The following is a 6134-nucleotide window of genomic DNA, read 5'->3' on the forward strand; positions in this document are numbered from 1 at the left end:
TCGATTCAATAAAGAAGATGAATTGGGCAGAATTTGTGTTGTCCTATCTTGTGCACGGGATTGAAGAGTTTAAGAAGAAACAACAAAGTGGGGTTTGCGGTTGCTTATTGTTTTTAATGGTAATTAATTTACATCATAGTGAAATACGATTTTGTTTTAATATAATTTATGAACTAACTATATATCTATGTCAAATATACTCGTAGTTATTCTACCACGAGCATATATCGTTTGAAGAGAAATTTCTACCGCTATATACTTGACTTTCTCCTCGGATTACTGCTTGGGGAGATGATGAAGTATTGGACAGGAAACGAAGATTGAAAAAACTTAGTGGATATGCAAATGAGAATGTAAGTTATAGTTTTGAAAGTCGTTTGCTATTGATTTAAGTTTTTAGTGATTTAAAATCTGATATGTATTATATTTTGATGAATATATTGTAGCTCAAAATATGGGTGATAGAAAATGAGATAAGGGATTGCGTTGATGGAAATGCAACGATAATGGCGAGTGAGAATGAGGACGATGAGAAATTTGTATCCAATCTAAACAAAGATGTTATTAAACGAATAAGTGTTTTACAATATTCATCGTGACTATCTATATTAGCATTGAACCTTTGTATTATGATGTTATTAATCACGTTCGTATATATCACTAGGTTGATGGTGGGAACTTAATGGAGATGGATAAAACCTTTCAACAATTAAAGACACATCTAATTGATATGGCGTATGGTGCAAGTAGTCGTAGTTGTGATCAAATTTTGGCTAAATTTGAGGAGAATTATACTACAGTGAAAGGTCTCTTCCTTAGGTCAAGCGGAAAACCTTTGAGAATGCACGAGGAAGGAACGAAGAATGACATGCTCTCATGCGAGAGAAGTTTGGAAGATACGAACAATATGAATGTGAATGAACATTATCTTCACACTTTGTCAAATGACAAGTTATGCACCGAGGACTTGAATGAAAAGAATGAAGATGCATGTGCTACATCAATTGAAGTGCATATCATTCCAAACGAAAATCAAAATATTTTACCACTTCCAATCAAAAGGAGTAGAAGAGATTATGGAAAGGTATGTATCATATAAAAGAAAAAATTATTTTCTTTACAACTACTTAACCATTACATAGTAAATAGATATATATTACTGACATTTTCCATATTAGGAACCATTACGAGCACTATGTGGTTATCCTAATCATGTCATGAAAACACGTTCATCAAGGGAGAGGAAACCAAGTAAATTCAAGGTCTCCCCGTTTGTACAGAAATCAAGGAAGACGGTAAAACGTGAAGCATCAGAGGTATAATACAAATAGTTTAATATCATTGTTCTTATTTTTTGATACTTAACATATATAGTTAATAATTATGTCTTGTTTTCGAATTAGTCAATCCCCATGTCCATTCGCGAAGACGTGGTGGATACTCAATCATTCAATGTACTTCAATCTCTTGTCGCTGATTATGTTTTCAATAAAGCATTGTCAAAAAGGTTTGTCGCGTCTAGAACACTCATAGATGTGTTGTTACAATTTTAGCCTTCATATGCTTCCAATTTACTGAAGTTTGTTTGAACATATTATTATTTTAGTGAGCTTCTTGTTGACTTTGGTCATGAACATGGAGTTCGTGGAGATTTTGCATGCTTACGTCCTAGACAAAATTTGATGGATGTTGTAAGTACCTACTTCATTTATATCAAATGCATCCTATATTAGTTAAATAAATTTATTGAAGTTATTGTTCAACAACAGGTAATAAATTTAGAAGCCTCAAAGCTAAATTATTTTGAAAGACAATTCATAGGCATACGAAGTATAAGATGCTATCTTCCCACGACATTTTCAGTAAGCTCATATTTCTCTTGTTGTTTACTTACATATTAAGTACAATATAGTAATGTTCGTATTATGTTTTCTTATTAGCAAATGATTTTGTGCGGGAGTCCTCATCCTTTTTTCGATAGAAAAACATCCATCGTGAGTAAGTACATTAGTGAATTGGATGATTGCGAGAAGGTTAGTAATTATTTCTAATGTTTAATTGCATATATGAAATTTAGAATAGATATTGTTTTCACCTATAATATAGCAGATTTTTTGTGCCCTAACTCATATATATTGTTTTTCTAACTTTACAGCTATTTATTCCAATGCATGACGAATGCCCTGGTCATTGGTATCTGTGCGTCATTGACTTCAAAAACTCTCATATCCAAATTTTGGACTCATTACGATCGAAGAATCGAGACAAGTTCCGGTTTCAGAGTGTCAAAACAGTGGTATGCTTTCATGTTTATATTTTTCTTCTATTCTATTTTTTCCTCTTCCATATTTATTAACACTTTCATAATAAATTAGGTTGAATTTTGTCAAACGTTCTTCAAACTGTATGACATAGGGAAAGATGTCTTCCAATTCTCCATTGATTGGGCTCCTTCGATTCCGACCCAAGAGAATGGGTTAGTATGAATACATAACTCACATTACTATTCTTTTTCTGAGGTATAATTAGACAACCATTCAATAAGTTGTTTTGCTTTTCTTTTCTCTTTCTTAGGTGGGACTGTGGAATGCATGTCATTAGACATATGCAGAGATTCAAAAATGGTGATCCGATGACGAGCTCCGACATTTGTAATTCTATGAAAATACGTAGAGAAATAGCATGTGATTTAGTTTTACACGAGGGAAATAGAGAAAAACAAACCATTGTGGCTATTGTTTGTACAAAGACGTCGACACGAGCAATGAAAAAATTATTATTATGATATTTGTTATTTTTCAATTATTTATCATTTCCATAAAAATCATTATGTTGAGGAAATAACTTGTGAAAATGCAAATGCGACACCAATACCCTAAAAAGATGGCGTTAGACAATGATCCACGTCTGACATCTATACAGAAACACACCATAATTTAAATTGTCCTTAGACAACCAAGTGAAGTAATAGTTAAGTTCAACTTCGTAGACATGGTTCTGCTGTTGAGGCTAAGGTTGTAGTGCTTTTGGAGGTCCTTGTGCAATAACAATATTTCAGATTGTCCAACTTTTTTGTGGTAGCGGATGGTGTTGTTGGTCTTGATGAGCATAAAAAAACAATCGGTACAATTGTTTGTTTCCTCGTAAACCGAATCTACTCTCTTCCCTTGCTCTAAGCTATTATAATGTGGTTGACCTACAAATTCACCGGATGCATTTTGGTGCTGTTTACAAAATTTGGCAGTGTGTACCGGTTGAGAAAATCTATCGACCGGTTCATGTTCACTGTTTTAATATGTTAACAGATTAGCTAATTGTTTCTTTTCGTTGTTCATTTCATTAAGGCCTTCATTCCTTATTAGAACGTTATAATGTTGCCCTATTTAGGCATACTATGTTAACAAAATTTCCAACGTTAATCTTAGTTGCCATCTTCAAGGAGTTTTCCAGTCACAATAATTAATACCTCTCATCCACTTTCTTTAAAAACATGGAAAATCACTTTTATATAATTCTATCTAAAAGCACGGAAGCTTTTGGGTACGCCGCCAAACTTATTCCAAACTTACCCCATATTGGGAGTCAATAATACACATTTCTTAAGATTGATTCTCTCTTTTTAAGTCATTTGAATATGTATTACCCTATAATTTTGATGATGTTGTGATTTTTACAGCCAACATGACTCACTTATATTAAATAAATTAATCTCAACTGTTCAACAGATCACTGATGCATATTACTAACAATGTGCTTTAGACAATCAAAATCCAAACTCTTTAACATCAATACATACCATTTAAAAATCACTATTAGGTTTTGGAAATATTCCCCCATCCATTTCAAAGATGAAGGCATTCAGCTTAAAAAATGTATTATGGATTTGTTTACCTATCTTTATTGAGTTAAAGATCATACCGTTAAAATGGAAGGTCCAAGTGTGATGCAGCTTGACCTAAAGATTTGTCTTCTGGATGTTTTTTGTGACCTGTTCTCCAACAAATAGCAGACCTCGTTCAGTCTCCAAGCTCCTTACAATACTAAAACTCCCCCAAATATATACTAAGATATGTATGTGGTTGGTTGATGGAGTTATTACATTTTTTAATAGGCTGCCACATGTTGAAAACCTACCACCACAATGGTACACTTAGTGGTTGATAGTTTGGATATTTGCATTAGTTTTTTAGGTGCCATTAAATATAACATTTATATCAGTTGGGAAAGTCAGCCTAATGTGGATAATTTTTACACCCATTTCAAATGGATATGTATATAACTTAACAAAATATAAAGGAGAGATATGGACTTAATTGATAATATTGACATTTGTTACTGTTGTTTAGCCTATTTATTGTAACTATGTTTTCATACCGTTTCCTACTTACTATATTTTTTCATCAATTAACGGGAATTTTTTTTTAATTCATGCTTCCTAATATATCCTATATATGAGAAAGGTTAGTTAATTAGACTTAATTACGTAAAATGAGATATGTTATGATATTCTACTTATGGAAATTTTAAATAAATTCAGATTCATTAATTTATGTCACTCACCATGGTATATCGTACTTATTCGAACAATTTGTCATACAACCATAATTAATTTTAATGCCCCTATGGTAGTATATGTTAGTTAATTACAATTTTAATCTAATAGGTATGACTATATCTTAGTGAGTTCATTACACTATATTTTTCCATGAATTAACGTACTTTATTTTTAATTAATGCTTCATAATATATCCTAGACATGAGAAAGGTAGGTTAATTACACTTAATTACGTAAAATGAGATAAGTTATGATATTCTACTTATGGAAATTTTAAATAAATTCAGATTCATTAATTTCTTTCACTCACCATGGTATATCGTACTTATTCGAACATTTTGTCATACAACCATAATTAATTTTAATGGCCCTCTTGTAGTATATGTTAGTTAATTACAATTTTAATCTAATAGGTGTGACTATATCTTAGTGAGTTCATTATACTATATCGTACCTATCAAAAAGGTTAGTTAATTTATATGATTTAATTAACTTAAGTTGTCATATTTTATTTTCCTTAATATAAATTTTGTGAAATTAACTTCATTTAATTTCTTTAAGGTACATCAAAATATTTATTCATTTAATCCATTATAGGTTTAATCAGTTCATATGGAAACTATTACATTAAAAGTGTAGCAAATATAATGTAAGATATTAAGTTAATTAAAATTTAATTACTTCATAAACTGGATGTCTTTCCACGAAGGCCGACCGATGTTCAAACCAGTTCTACCCCTCAACCCCTTTGTCTTCTACTCCATTCTTCTTCATCCTCGCGCGAGACCTGAACCCGTCCGTCTTCCACTTCAGTCTTCTTCATCCTCACGCAATACCTGAAGCCAATCGGAATATTCATGGCTCCAAAATGAGCACTGGTCGAAGCATCCTCCACCGGTAGGAAATGGAAGAGCCCGCCGGTATCAAGGATGCGCGGGACCAACAAAAAGACCTCCGACCGACAACAAGCCAGCGACAGCACCTACAACACCTCGGATGGAGCAAAACGCACCACCAACAAAGGTAAACGACCGGCCGTCGAAGCAAGTCCGGAGGTTCGTAAGAAGGCCACCTTTGATCGATCTACGTTCGCAACCCCTGACCTAGCCCAACGATTTCATCTTCACTTTGCGAATCGGACCGTAATCCCGGGTAGGAACATTGCTTTTGCAAAGCTCAGTTATTTCCATTTCGATGTGCTTTTCGCGAGAATGGGTTGGCTTCCGATTGTCTCCGTCAATGAGTTCGTTTATCCCAAGGTTGTCAAATGTTTCTACTCCAATATGACATTCGAAGACAAAGGACCCATTACTACCACGATTAACGGTGTACAGATCGTTTTTGATGTTGCTGCACTTTGTCGGATTTTAGAGATTCCAAATGAAGGGGTTTGTTTGTATGAAGCTAAGAAGTGGCCAAGGGTGGAAGGTTTCAAACCTGCAGAAGCTTTACAGAGGCTATGTGGTTACCCGAGATCTGATAGACCAACTTCCCATTTGTTGACTGTGTTGAGTCGTATCCTACATCACATGATATCGTACATTTTCATCCCTAAAGGAGGGCACCGAGATGATGTATC

Source organism: Vitis vinifera, chromosome 3 (genome assembly GCF_030704535.1).
Source record: "Vitis vinifera cultivar Pinot Noir 40024 chromosome 3, ASM3070453v1".
In the NCBI taxonomy this organism is placed as follows: Eukaryota; Viridiplantae; Streptophyta; class Magnoliopsida; order Vitales; family Vitaceae; genus Vitis; species Vitis vinifera.